The 16,118-nt window shown below is 39.5% G+C and overlaps 1 pseudogene; it reads left to right on the forward strand.

The window, feature by feature from the left end:
* The first annotated feature begins 2,560 nt into the window (after positions 1-2,560).
* On the forward strand, positions 2,561-4,326 carry LOC116704549 (tripartite motif-containing protein 16-like; annotated as a pseudogene).
* The last annotated feature ends 11,792 nt before the right edge of the window (positions 4,327-16,118 follow it).

Consider the following 16,118-nt stretch of genomic DNA (forward strand, 5'->3'; position numbering starts at 1 on the left):
CTGATGGAAAATGCATGGTTATCGGTCTAGAGGAACAGAATCATATATCAGTTAATGAAAGATGTTCCATGGTCCGGATGCTTGTGTCCCACTTAATTGAGCGCTTTGGAGAGAAGTTTTTTTTTTTTACACACAGATCATTTTTATTTTACATAATGTTATACTAATGTGAATTGCGTCTAAACTACTTACCTCATCCTTTTGATCTGGGATCAGTTAGTGCAATCTTGGTTTATTTTATTTAATGTCATTTCTTTTATGATTACTGTGAAATAACTGTCAATATATTGTATTAAGGGGTAGTGTTTAATGCTAATAAAATGCATATTGTTGTAACGTCCATCTTCAGGTGCAAAGGCTCTGCTGGCATCGTCCATTGTGGATCAGTTTCCATGCCTGAGGGACTGTCAAGGCACAGGCTATGTAAGTTTTTAACCACACAATAATGAACTGACCTAAAGCAAATGTGACAATCCATACAATGGCTGTGACTGTTGCAAAAAGCAATGTATCATGCGATGTGGGGGTTAATGGCGATCCCCTCCTGTTACAAGAGTAGCGTGCAGGTTCCCTAAATCATTGACAGTGTGGCTGCAGAAGGAAAACGAGCGGTGAGAGTAGCGTATATGAGTGAGTCCGTGACGTAAAAGAGAGAGGAAAAAGAGAGAGCAAAGATAATGCAAAGTGTGTTAAACAACAAAACCTCAAGCTTCTCAAGACAGGGTGGCTTCATGTGTTGATACTGCCGGTAAAGTTAAGGGAGTTGCCCTTAAAAATCATGGGCTTAAACCTTACAACACAACACATCACCCAAGTTTCAGCTTTTTGTGCAGAATCAGGCAAGTGCTAAGCTGATCCATTGTTGGCTCAGCTTTATTCTAATGTTAACTTCAGCTCCTAATTTCAGAGTTGCTTCTGACTGAGTTGTTATCTAAAGTGTTTTAATTTTTTAATTTTTTTTAAATCGTTTACTTCTGAACTTTAGGACGCATGGTTCACCCCAGGGAGAAGGCATAAACCCGCAACAGGCTTTCTGGAATCATCTCCGCAATGTCCGAAAGAGGCTCCACTCTGGCAGACGAGTACATTTAACATCACAAGTGCCACAAAACAGTCATTTTGCCAGGTAGGCCTACAGCAAGATGTCTTGCTCCTCCATTTCAATCTAAATCATGCTGATGCATTTAGAAGTGAATTTGACTTCTCCTCTATCCTGTTTGAATAGTACTTCTTTCTTGAACTCTATGGGCCAGTTTCATATATAGAGATTGAACTTTTTACGTAACTCTTAATTTTTTTGTAGTCTAGGGCTAAACTTGATTCTTGTATGGGAAACCGTCCTCACCCCATTCAAAAATTAGATGTCCTAATATGTCACAACTTGATAGAACTTATTAATTTCTCTGCTCATCACAGAACCAACTATAACTCCAGAGCGGGCCATCCAATTGACGGAGTGGCTGAAAAATAACATCTGGCCACAGTCCCAGGTTGGCCAACACATGTTGGAGACTGCTCTCCATAGGGCATAGGGTATACCGTTAAAAATTATATAAAAATGACGCAATACAATGTTTGGCGGCCGGTATTGATTGTGTGGCTCCACAAATTAGTCTCTGAGTGGGAAACACTGTTCTGGGTTCTCTATATTGTTGGGAGATATCAGCACACAGCAGCTTCAGACATGTTTCTGTTGTTTGTTGCAAAAGTAAAAAAAGACACAAAACAAGTCAATGGAGAGAAAGAGATCCCCCGATGATTTTACAACGTAAAAGATGACGTTTCAGATGTGTACTGCCTTTAACTTCGGCCTCTTAAATGAGAAGGTCCCAAAATGCCACTCCTGCTACTGGCATTAATCCCAGCTTGAACCCCTCCCCGTTTTTTAAGGACAAAAAGCTGAACCTAAAACCCACGATGAGACATCATACTGTAAGTTTAGACTACTATGTATGGGACATTTAAATCTTACCCTGTCACACACCCAGTCTTTTCTCAACTGCTCCTCGTCCAGGAATGAAACTAAATTAATGAAGCTAAACTTGATGACCCTTCCAGCTGCTCTTACCAAGGACATACTGTTGCCTGCAGTACAGTCTGCAGACAGTCAGGACGTCAAACTCTGTGATAACATTACACCTTGAACTTTGAGCCTTTTGCTCAGAAATGCTGCAAAGAGGATTGTGGGTCAGAAATCATGCTGGCTTGTATACTGCACAATGTGACCGGGTGCATTAGGACATTTTTTGGCATACTGCATTTGATATACTATGGATTGGGACATATAAAATCTTCCTCTGTCATACTAATGGTAGTATGGGCACTGCAACACAGCCAGTCTCTCTCTTAAAGCGCTCCTCTTCCAGGAAGGAAGCACAAATTGATGACCACCCCCCCCTCTTCCTGCTCTCACCCACAGCCAGCTCCACTCTGTGCACACATTTCCTTGTTCCCTCCCCTTCAGAGCTACAGTTTGCAGATGGGGGGAGCCAGCATGCTGGGGAAGTACAACTGCACATCACATGATGTTTTTACATCAGAGCTCAGACTAGTTTCACTTCACAGGAAGTGAGACTCAGACAGTTGTCACTGAGCGAGAGGTGAGATGGCGCAGAGAGGAGTTCAGCTGGACCGGGAAACCTTCTCTTGTTCCATCTGTCTGGATCTACTGAAGGATCCGGGGATTACTCCCTGTGGACACAGCTACTGCATGAACTGTATTAAAAGCCACTGGGATGGAGAGGATGGTAAGTACAGCTACAGCTGTCCTCAGTGCAGGAAGACGTTCACACCGAGGCCTGTCCTGCTGAAAAGCACCACATTAGCAGATTTAGTGGAGGAGCTGAAGACGACTGGACTCCTAGCTGCTCCTGCTGATCACTGCTATGCTGGAGCTGAAGATGTGGCCTGTGATGTCTGCACCGGGAGGAAACTCAAAGCACACAAGTCCTGTCTTGTCTGTCTGGCTTCTTACTGTGAGAAACACCTTCAGCCTCATTATGAATCAGCTCCATTAAAGAAACACAAGCTGGTGGAGCCGTCCAAGAAGCTCCAGGAGAACGTCTGCTCTCGTCATGATGAGGTGATGAAGATGTTCTGCCGTACTGATCAGCAGCTTATCTGTTATCTCTGCTCTATGGAGGAACATAGAGGCCACAACACAGTCTCAGCTGCAGCAGAGAGAGCTGAGAGGCAGAGAGAGCTCGAGGGGAGTCGACTCAACATCCACAGAGAATCCAGACAGAGAGAAAGATGTGAAGCTGCTTAAACAGCAGGCGGAGGCCATCAATCTCTCTGCTGATGAAGCAGTGGAGGACGCGAGAAATCTTCACTGAGCTGATCCGTCTCCTGGAGAAAAGAGCTCTGATGTGAAGCAGCAGGTCAGATCCCAGCAGGAAAGCGAAGTGAGTCGAGTCCGAGAGCTTCAGGAGAAGCTGGAGCAGGAGATCACTGAGCTGAAGAGGAAAGACGCTGAGCTGAAGAAGCTCTCACACACAGAGGATCACAACCAGTTTCTGCAAAACTATCCCTCGCTGGCACCACTCAGCCAATCAACATCCAGCATTCAGATCAGTCCTCTGAGCGGCTTTGAGGACGTGACAGCGGCCGTGTCAGAACTCAGAGATAAACTACAGGATGTTCTGAGAGAGAAGGGGACAAACGTCTCACTGACGGGGACTAAAGTGGACATTTTACTGCCAGAACCAGAGCCCAAGACCAGAGCTGGATTCTTAAAATATTCACGTGAAATCACACTAGATCCAAACACAGCAAACACATATCTGTTATTATCTGAGGGGAACAGGAAAGCAACAGTAATGAGACAACAACAGTCTTATTCTAGTCACCCAGACAGATTTACTGACTGGTATCAGGTCCTGAGTAGAGAGAATCTGACTGAACGTTGTTACTGGGAGGTGGAGATGAGAGGGAGAGGAATTTCTGTAGCAGTCGCATACAAGAATATCAGCAGAGCGGGGGGGTCGGTTGAATGTTTATTTGGACGAAATGACAAATCTTGGACCTTAGATTGTAACAAAAACAGTTATACATTTTGTCACAACAATGTCCTAACTCGCGTCTCAGGTCCTGTGTCCTCCAGAGTAGGAGTGTACCTGGATCACACTGCAGGCATTCTGTCCTTCTACAGCGTCTCTAAAACCATGACTCTCCTCCACAGAGTCCAGACCACGTTCACCCAGCCGCTCTACGCTGGACTAAGGTTTTATTGGTCTCCTAGATTCTCTGCCGAGTTGTGTAAAGTGAAATAGACAGAAGTCATTTAAGGGTTAAATTCTGAGTTTTAACTCTTCGTCTTATTTAGTTTCCATGTTTGTTGCTGACAGCTGATTGTTGTCATTCTATTTTTTTATGTTTTTCATGTGTTCCCACATTTTGTGTTTTTTCTTATTTTTTTGGCTTTTATCAACAAGCTCTCAATGAGCTCAGTTGAGATCTGTTATTTTACCTGCAGAGGAAGTCCAGATATGGTTGGACAGGTGTGTCTGCAGGTTCACAGCTGTGATTGGAGAGGGTGTCCTGCACATATGGGTATATTGACTGTATTTAACATTGCGCCGACTAATTCCAAGTATTGTTGAGATTTTATGGCAACACTTACTGGGCAATTAAGCCAGCTGCTAGTCCCACTCCAATTTCTTTTATTGTAGTTTTATTTCTAGAATGCTAAAAATGTAATGAGTTTAGGGGTGACCACAAATAGTCGAATAGTTGATGCATCGATCAAAAGAACCTGATTCGACTGCTAATCTCACAGTCAAATCTTCACAGAGGTGTTATAAAACGAGGATTGTGCCATTTTCGCTATATGGGGGTGCATGATCGCTGATTTTACATAGAACTAGCTGTTTTTTCCCCAATATGTTAATATACAGCCTATGATGTTACATAAATACCAATGTATAATGTTGTGATTAAAAATTTGAAAAGAAACTTTTAAATAAATCTTTTTAAAGTGCGTAAGCAAATCCAATCGCTCCATGACAGATTTAAGTTTAATTTTCCATGATCTGTGACCGATGGAGGAGCATCTTGGCGGCCGGGATTTAAATCGTTAACAGAAAATATCTGGGAAAAGAAAATCAAAAGTGTGGGTGCACTTTGAAATATAATATAATTTAAAACACAAAGGTGCTGCCTGAGCAAGCACAGCTTTCTCAATGGCTTGTTTGAATTTGGTTGACAAATCACAACAGAGAGGGCCAGCTGACCAATCAGAGCAGTCTGGACTTTTTGGGAAGGCAGGCCAAGTGTTTTAGGCAGAAGAGTTGCAGCGATGGGCAGGATGAGAAATGAGATGGGTTTTTTTTTTTACATCAGAAAACATTGCAACTTTTATCGCAATTTTTAACAAAAGCTCCTACAACATCAGGCATTTTGGGTCATAACAATCTCAAAAAACGTCTGAACTCCTGGAGGGACTGCCAGACGGTCAACTGCTTTGTGCCAAAGAACATGTTGTGCTAAACCCCAAGCACTCTGCCAGCCGCAGGGTTAACCATCTTGTGTGTCATTGTTTATTTTCTGTTGGGTCTGGTAATGGCATTGTGGCATCTCAAATGGTACTCAGTCTTAGATTGCAGCAGTAAATGGCGCAACTGCCATTAAAACTACTAAACACTTAATAGCATAGAGTAAAACACTGCAGAATCAACAGAACAAGAATGGACAGGTACAAATTGGTCTGAGGTTTTAAATGTCATTGGAAACAGCTTTGTTATCAGACACACATTACTGTTAAGTGTTTAAATTAAATACTTAATTCAGGCTGTATTTCTTGGAAACATGTATGCATATTACATGTTAATCCCACATTAATATTCCGGTTCGGCCTACTTTAACTTGTATATAATTACATCAAGCATCAAACTGTTTCATTGCCCCCCCCCCATGTAAAATGCTACTCTGTCAATTTTGCACGACAGAACAAGCACAAAATGGTGGTGATAGTGCAGTGGATATGTCACGTGCCTTTGGTGTAGGAGACCTGGGTTTAAATATATTTACCAATATGTCCCTGAGGAAGACGCTTAACCCCTGGTTGCTCTAGAGGCTCTGACATACTGTGTATAGCTGTTGTAAGTCTCTTTGGATAAAAGCGTCAGCTACATGACATGTAATGTAAAAAGTATACAAACTCAGCAAATAGTTTTTTTGTGTCTGGGAGTGGACATCTGTCCATGGCACATAAACATTAATAGATCCATCCCTTTTTCTCTTTTATCCTTTTAACACTTCCTGTTCATGCACAGATGTTGTTTTTTTAACTCCTGCAAACAGAGAGGGCACCATCTAGTCTAAAAATAGGCATATTACTATACTGTACATATTATTAGTACAGAACATTGAACATAACTTCCCCTCTGATGACTGAGAGATTTAGGTAAATAGCCTTTTTTATCAGATATTCTACAACTTTTTTCACAGGTGCTGGCATCCTCTATAGCACCAAAGGCTATGGTAAACAAATAAACAAGTGGGCGGTTGGCAGAAGTGCAACCTGATTTAAGAGAAAAGAAAAGATAGCTTCCCCCGCTGCAGGGCAAGGCTGTCTTTAAACCTTTCACTTATCACAAAAATCAGCTTTAATAAGTGTCCCTGGAACTTGAGCAGATATGTAACCTATTTCAATCTGCTGATGGTCACATGTCTTTAATCACTATGGGTAATAGCAATATATAATACAGCTATTGCAGTAAAAGCACAAGGATTTTATGACGGCTGTTGTGATTTAAGATGTTTCTACTTCTAATGTGCAGACTGACTCCATTGCTTCACAGAAGGCTAACCGCATAGCTTTTGTTTGATTCCTACATGTTTACAGTGCTGGATATTGTTGATAAATGATATGAATATATAATGACAAAAAAGAAAAATGATCATTCTTTTTCCAGTTAAGAAAAAGAAGTATTTACAGTATATTTTGTAATCAATCAAACAGGATTACAGTTATTATAATGATCCTACTGCTCATCAATCATCTCCTTTGGAACTGCTAGAAATAAATAGTTTTTTTGTTATCATAGCTAACACCTTTCAAATGCAAATAATGCTTTCTTTCACCAAGTGGCTGAAAGAATATAAACACAATTTCTTCATGTGTATAATAAATAAATCATGACATGACCTGACAATATGTGAGACATCCATCATGTGCTGTAATGATGGGGTGATGTTATCAATGGGTTAAATCTCAAGAATACAAAACCTATGTGTCATCTGTGTCGCGAAAGAAGACGTCCACAAAACCACATACATTACACAGATTGACAGCGGTGGAATGAAACTTTGCACATTTACTCAAATACTGTACTTAAGTACAAATTTGAGGTTGATATGTACTTTACTTAAGTCTTTTATTTTCACCTCACTTTCTAATTCTATTTCACTACATTCCAGAAAGAAAGATTGTACTATTCACTCCTACATTTATCTGACAGCTTTAGGTACTATTTGCTTCACAGATAAAGATTTCTTTCATCACACACAACGTATGCCGTTTTTAAAATACAATGTTTTATTTAACATTAAACTACCCAACAATATACAGGCCTATAAGTACGGGGGAAATGATTAGCCGATTAAACACTGTTTTGACAGTTTCCAGTTTGTAAAATGTGAGGATTTTTCTGCATTGAGTACTTTTTTTTTTTTTTAATACTTTAAGTACATTTTCCTGATAATAATTAGATACTTACTTACTTACTTAAGTAACATTTTCAATGAACACGATCAGGTAAGGCTTGTGTCATCTGGATGCGACTATGCCAATAAACACACAGCACGTTTAATGCTGTGTAGACTAGCCAGACCCTCCTCCGCAGAGTTATGGGGTAAGGATTGGCAAACCGAATCTAGTAAGACCATACAACTGTTAAACGCCTCTGCTCAGGGAAGTGTCACACCCCACCTAAAGGCTATAGCATTAAATTTGTAGAGGCACTCAAGGTTTTAGCATGCTTAGCCAAACTGTGACACACTCTGAAACACTGTCAAGGTCACAATTTAATCAGGACAGACGTACTTCATCATCATTTGCAGAAAGAAACACTAATGTCATAGAGCTCTGAAGATATTGGAGATCATTTTTGGAATCCATCACTCACTTTGAATTTGACTCTGTGCCAAGAATGTGAACTATACTCAATACGGTTGTAAAGGGCCCATATGGCTCGCAGCAGCGGCAATGGCACTCCCACGTATGCCTTCCAAACAATACCTTGATGAATGCAGACGTAGCCATGGAAAATAGACTGATCAACTTTACGATGACTGAATTACAGTTCCTCAAAGAGGGTAAATAGCAGGTTGTAAAAACACAAAAAAGTAGTTCTCCTGAGTGTGAACTGAAACTCAGTCGGCGGAACATATTTCCACACATAATGATCCCTGTATATATTTAATACATCTGCATGGGCAAGTTTTGTTGACCGTTGCATCACTCACCAATCAGCCCGCAGCAGTTGGATTGCTTTAATTAATCACCTCAGAGTATAAGCTGAAAGACTTACAACACCTCACAGCAGTGATACATTAAATTTTGCCTGGAGCATAAGTAATTGATTTCTTTCCTTAATGGCATAACTCTTTGTTATGGATGTTCTGTCTAAAACTTACTTCAACTTCACTGTTCACATTGGGCCTTTTAAGTACAAGCAAATCAGTAGTACCTTTCATATTGCAAATCCCTCAGCGCAGTGATAGAACTCAAATGTGAATTTATCGTGTCATCAGACTGCAAAGCACAACAAGAAGGGGAACGTAAAGACTTCAATCATGTTTCTATGTTGGCAAGATGAAGAAGAAGAATAAGAAGTTGCGTGTGTTGCACTTTTCTCACTGTATTACAGAGGCCTATAATCTACTGGGCCAGTTCTAGGGTTTGAACATGTGATTAATAAATCAATGAAATAGTTTACCTGAGACTAAAGCCTCTGAATGGAATTTTTTTTCTTGATCAAAATAGGTTATTTTGGTTCGTTAATAGTCTAGTTACATGTCAACTAGATAGTGTAATTCAAGTTGAGACTTTTCTGTATTTTCTTAAATGCTTCGACTTAACAGGTTGAAACCATTTATTAAAGATATGTTTCTTTTTGTTAGTATTTTTTTGTTTCCTTGTGAACAGGAAGCCCCTATTTAAAATAATTTGTAATCGAACCCTTACAGTAATTTCAACCTTATAGGAAATCCCAGTCCAAGATTCCCCATTCAACTCATATATCCATACAGTACATTAGCAATTTAACTCACTTTAAATGCAATGTCACACTCAAGCAGGATACTCCTTTAGTTTTAGTTCCAACGCTTAGTCTTAGTTTAATGTTATCAACTCTGAGAATGAGGAAAAAAGTCAGTTAACTAAAAAGATATGTTTCAGTCTGTTTTACTTTTCACTTCAAAAAATTAATGTGGATCATTCAATTTAAACAAAAGTAAATCTCTAGAGCTAAAAAAAAAAAGTATTCTAATGCCCATTTTCCTTATTACCGTAACTAGGGAAATATAACCATACAAATTCTAAATTCAAGTTTCTTTTACTGAACTAAGACATGCTTAATTAGGCCTACAAGTTAGTCAGTAAAATACCTTTTTCCTAACCTCACTTGAAAATTGTATTAGACCAGCAGAATGATGAGTGATTATATCATTAATTATTTTCTATTTATCAATTGCTGTTTTAATCTCTGTTTTATTATGTATTGCTTGGTTTGTTACCTGGGTTTCACATGCAGTGATGTATTTTGTTCATTCTTTTTTTCATTTTAGATGCACTGGTGACACTTGACCATCATTTCAACAATCGTCTGGCTTTTCAAGAAAACCATCAACCATGTCCGAGGAGAAACTCACCCTTCTCCACTTTGTATTCTAATGAAGGCTGCTTCCATAGGGAGGTGAAGCCAGAGTTCTGTTGGAACCACCAACTGGCTTTGTGGTAATTATTAACTTGCAGTTGTTTCTGGGATAAAACGTCTGCACATTTTTTAAAGTCTAAATATTGAGTTTTGAGTATGACAAATGTTCCCACGACAAAGAAGAAAAGCCATTGTTTCTCTTCTTAAATTAATTATTGTTTATTCAGGGCCTCAATAGTCACAGCAATTCAGATAGTGACTTGTTGATGATGATACATACATACATACATACATACATGAGCACAAGTTTATCATCACTTACCTGTTTTCCTGGCCCCACCTTGCTGCAGTATTAAAGTTAATGTTAATAATCTTTAAAAAAGTTTCATGTAAATATATTTGACAAAAAAGTCAGATAGAACCTTATAAATTTAATCTAATGGGATGTCTCAGTAACGATCTATAATAAATCCTTGGATTAACATGGGTTTAACACCCAAACATCAATACAAAGGGATTCAGGTAAGGAGGGTGCTGATATGAGATTCAGGATTTTCTTATTTAGTTTCAGCTTTATTATTCTATTATTTTAAATATGCTTGTAATTTATGGAAATTAATAACACTTTTAGATGTGGCCTAAAACAGATTATACAAAACTTTGCAATTCTTTTTAGCATTCAAATACCTAAATTGTAAGTTGGTAATTAAAACTTTAATTAATTCAATATGATTGTAGGGGTCTTGTATAGAACATATTGAGTTCATTATGGAGTGATTACGTGCAATTTGCTGTCTATTTCACAGTTGGGCAGGCTTCTGAACTTTGTCTCTTTGCTTGCTGTTAGCTGTTTAACAGCATGGTAAGGAGCAATTAACTCTGGTTAAACGTGAGTGGGATCAGGGTGAATGTTTATTACCAGTTCCAGTTCTGGTTATGTGGGAGAGATTAAAATGGCCTAAAGTCTAAATGGGCTGTGTTTTGTTTATTAAACGTCATCTGTCTGTTGCAATGACTACCTGATCATCAGTATCCGACAGTGTATTTTATATTAAGTAAAGTAATAAGCTAGGAAAATAATAAAAAGAAGGAAAAATAACAAGGTATTTTCAGGTGAAAGTGAAAGAAGTGTTAGTCATCAAACATAATTTGCATCTGTAATAACCTTCTACAGGAGGGCGTAAATGGCTGTTTTTGTATGCAAGTGTTTTGAGTGTGTGCATACTGTGCAGATGAGTGCACATGTGTGGTGAATTTATAAAAGGCGGTGCTGTCATTTTTGATTAAGCAGAGTGGCAAGCATCAATGCTTCACCTTACAGGAGATCCTATTTGATCAAAACACCTACAGACCTGTCAGGTTTATGCCTACCTCTGCCTTTCTAACCCTGCAAAGAAATATATAGCATTAGCATTTTGTAGTTGATGAAAGATATCTTTACAAGGCAAGTTGCCATTGGGATCATAATGCACCACCTTCAAGTCAAAATTTCTCCTTGACCAGCAAGGTGTCCTTAACAAGGTATCTTGCCATAACTCATGGACAAATGGCCGTTTCCAATATACCTTGTATGTAGTGACTGCTGGATCATCTCCATAAAAGGGAAGATCTATTAAAACAGCTCACAATATATCAGACAAAAAGCTCAAAACACTTTAAACAACATGCACCACATACACAGCAGAAGGAATGTAGCAGATTGTCTCAGTGGAATTGAGTGAGATTTCATTAGTGTACAAAATAACTTTAAGGATGAGTCTAGGTCTTGAATGAAAATATTTTACCACTATTAGAAAAAAATGACACTGCCAGATAAAGAAAATGAAAATGGCAAGATGAAAAAAGCTGTTTCTAACAGAGTGACAGAAAGTATAAAACATCTATCATTCAGTGGGCAACCGATTAAGAGGCATCATTGAAAAGACATTTCCTCCTGCGCATGTTAATGAATGGTGTAAGGCCCCGATTAGAGAGAGAGCATGTTTTATGAGACTAGGGTGTCTTTTTGTAATTGTTTTCAAAGAAAGTGAAGTATTCCCCTCTCTGCTTTTGCGTTGCTGAGATTCTCGAGTTTTTTTTTGTTGCAGTGCCCTGGATGCCTCAAGTTAAAAAAAAAAAAAAAAATAAAAAAAAATTGCACTGGACTTTGTGCCTTACACATGTTGCATGGACGATCCAATGGAACAAATGTATTACATCACCAATAGTATCATGGAAGAAGGGTAGCAACTTGCAATATAATCCAGTACAATTACATTACACAGCCTCAGCGTATTGTTGAGGGACTTTCAATATATAATACTGTATTGTACTGTTTATGAAATTGCATCTTATGATAAAAAAGATTGTCCTGCAAGAGACACTTATATGCTGATATTAAATGGGCTAAATACATTCATCTGTCTTCTAAGAAAAATTGATCAAGGTATGGGGAAAATGCAGGATTCTTATCTTGCTGAAAATATTTGCACAAATACAATAGCATTTGCAGTTATGCTGCTGCTAACACAACTAGAAAAAAAACATAAGATCTGAGGGATTTTCATTTTTATTTGTCTGATTTAAAGACTTATTCTGTACAAAACATTTTGTGTGGCTGATAGTTACGTTTAGGAACAAGAGATTAAATCCGTTCACAACAATTGATACATACAATTCATCTAAGTAGTCTTGTTGGAAGGTAGCAAGAACCCTATCCTACAGTTTATGTTGAACATAACAACCAGCTTAACTAAGCCAGAATGGCTTCTATGACTGAACCGTAGTCACCCATTATCCTTTCCCAACCACTGTTTGAGGGGAAAAAAGAATGTGAACCACAGCAACATTTAGTCACTTTCTGGGTAAATAGTAGTCTAAGTATTCTATGAAAGGCTGCCAGGTTTTGTTAAAAACATTACCAGAACACGCATTGAGAATCTAACATTCTCAAGATTGATATGAGTTAGGACCTCCCTAAGCCAGCTATTGTGTGAAGAGGGGAGAACATGTTTCACTTTACAGGGGAGGCGCGGTTCATCTTGAACAAGCCTAACGTGTTCTTCACCAATCGGTGCCAGATTTTTGATTGACTTGGTCAAAAACTCAAATTTTATAGCTAAACAGTCCAATAAAATATGTTTCTAAAATAATTTGAGCTAAGAAATAGACAGAACCCTAAATCATATTTGATCAGCGTAGTTCAGCGTAGTATCAGCATAATTTGAATGTTTGATCGCAGTTGACGAGCAGTCATTAGGCTCGTTAGAGATTAACTGCACCTCGCCTGTAAAGTGGAGGAGAGCAGGCGGCAGACAAAAAAGTGGGGGTGGAAACAAAAATTTGCTGTCAAGTTGGACAGTTCATAGCCATTTCCAGCAGCCTTCAGTCCGAACAGGAAGTCACAGAAACCCTCATATACGGTCCTTCTTCTCATTCCAATTTAATAAAATGTTATCAGACCCACATATTAGCTAGTCTCCAGTTGTTTTTATTATGACAGAGTAGCTGTCAAAAATGCTCTACATGTGATCTGTTGCTAATTTTATTTAACAACATACTGTAGATGGTCCGTGATCTGAACGGATTTAGTCTTTTATACAAAAACGTTGATTGTGAACCAATCAGCTGTTAAATCAGATGAGAGGCCAGTGTTTCCCAGCATGATCTGGGTCCGCCTCGGTCTCGCAGTCGGTGAAAAGCAACTGTGCTGCCTGCATCTCAAACCCGCGGCCGCCTTGCTCTCGTGATATTTTCCTTGCCTACCTGTGCATGACGTCAGAGCAAGTCGGGATCAAGTTGGACACAAATCTAACTGGCATGCAACGGCGGTGAATGATTCTGCGCAGACCTGGCTCATCTCGAACGAGTGTAATGATTCTATTCACACTGCGTTAGAATCAGAACTGATTGGCTGAGAGTTATGTGATTTATTTCTTTCACAGATAATCTGTCTCATGCGCTATTGTCAGGTTGAATTGATTTTCAGCAAAGTTTTTTTTTATAAACGTTGCCAACTTAACCCTTAAGTGCTGGATGCAAATATAGAGGGTTTCCCATTAAAAATGATTCACCTGCATGTGGCTGTACAAGATTCCAAATATACTGCAAATTTAAAGCATGACTTTCAGCTTAAGTGATAACAGAGCTTGAAAAGGAAGAGCATTATGCAGACTTTAGTAAAAAAAAAAAAAAAAAATACAATTTGAAAAAGAGTGGTTGGGGAGATGGAAGCAGCACAATTTAGAGGTAAATTATTAAGCAATGACAGTAGTTTTGGTAGAGTCCTATTAGTCTGGGTTTCATCAAGCTCTCATTTGTTGTCTTTGGCCAGTGTACCAAAACACCTACTTTTCTGCTGCAGATTTTGTTAAATAGCCTTCAAACCCTCTGGGTGTCTGAGAGGATAATGCAGATGGAAATGAGTCCCCAGGAGACAGAGTCCTCTTCCATTTTCTAGCTGATAGGTTTATGAAGTAGAAAGTCATGGGATGATTTAGTATGTAAACACTTTGTATTTGTCTAAATCCTGTTTCATTTACTTCCTGTGTCTGTGTTATTGCTGAGCAGGGGGGGACAAGTCCCAATCAAAAACCGACTAAGTGTGTGTATAAATTTTCCCTCCGGGATTGGAGAACTGGAGTGCAGAGGAGACGGGTGAGGGGTAAAATATAGGCGACACAAACACTCCCCAAACCACACCGTGCACCGGGGAAGGGGATAAAAATCTTTTTGGGTAAACAATTGCAGAGTACCGGAAAAACGGGAAATGGAAAAGAAAGGATCCAATATTGGGAGTGCCCCCATAAAGGTGCTTCGCTAGCCAAGGGGGAGAAAGACACACACACACCACACACACACCCCCGTCAAAAGTTTGGATTCAATGTTTTCCTTTATTTTCATAAAAATTTACTTGTAGTTTATCACGAAGGCATCAAAACTGTGATAAACCCTTGGTTAGACTTAACAAAAAAGGGGCAAATAATGAAAAGTCTTATTTTCTGTTTTTTCAAGTAAAACCCCTTTGTTTTTTTGATAGTGCGAAAACCCTTGGTGTTCTCTAATGGTTTTAGGGAAATCACCAAAAAGGGTTTTTCACTTCACAGGGGGCCTTGCAGGGTTTTAGGGGAAATTTTTGCCTATTAAAGGGGTTTGGGGCCATCATTTTTCAGAGTCAGGGTTATACACGCCACAGCCCTATTGGACCTTTTTTAAATTCATATTTTGGCAAGAACCAATCAGCAAATGCGGTCATCGGGCCGGAAAATTAGAAAAATTTGAATGTGTCCCCCAGTGCAGTCCCCCAAAAAAATCAACCTACAAAAACTGGGGTCACTAGGGCCGCCACAGGAAAAAAGACCATAGCCTTTGCTGCGGATGGGTTTTCTTTGTCACCAGCCCCAGAAATCGCAAGTTTAAAAGGCCCCAATTTGAAACCCGATGAATCCCCTAAATTCTAGCAGTAACACTCAAAGAACAAGGGTTAAAAGGGCCCGCGTGATCACCTTTATGGTAAAAAAACGCTGGAAAACCCCTGCAAGGAGGGGGAAAAAAGCAGAAAGGGTTTTTTTGGGGCAAGAAACATAAGGGAAAGGACTTGACCGGAAAAAACTGGGGTTTTGGGCTGATAGTCCAAGTTTGAATCTTTGCTTCCCAAACCCCCAGGGTTTTTTTGCAACGCAGAAAAGGGGAGGATGGTTTTACTGTCGGTCCCACCCTGAAGCATGGAGGAGGATGTGATGGGTGGGGGGCTTTTTCTGGGGGACCTGTTGTGGATTTATTCCAAATTGAAGGATACTAACCCATTTTTACCCCAACATCTTGCGCGCTCCACCCCCCGGGTTTGCATTTAGTTGGACCATCATTTATTTTTTAACAGGACAATGACCCCAAACACACCTCCAGGCTGTGTAAGGGCTATTTGACCAAGAAGGAGAGTGATGGAGTGCTGCGCCTCCACAGTCGCAGAGTGAAGGCAAAAGGGCCAACAAGTGTTGAGCATCTCTGGGAACTCCTTCCAGACTGTTGGGAAACCATTTCAGGTGACTCCCTCTTGAAGCTCATCAAGAAAATGCCAAGAGTGCGCGAAGCAGTAATCAGAGCAAAGGGTGGCTACTTTGTAAACACACACACTCCAACTTCTGCTAGGTCACCTACCCAATCTCAGTATTGAGCTATTTTGTTTTTTCTGTAAAAAAAATACATTATGTATTTGTCTCTAAACCTAAAGTTACTGTTTCCTGCAGAAGTTTCATGCAAAAT

This window comes from Etheostoma spectabile, chromosome 16 (assembly GCF_008692095.1).
Source record: "Etheostoma spectabile isolate EspeVRDwgs_2016 chromosome 16, UIUC_Espe_1.0, whole genome shotgun sequence".
NCBI lineage: Eukaryota > Metazoa > Chordata > Actinopteri > Perciformes > Percidae > Etheostoma > Etheostoma spectabile.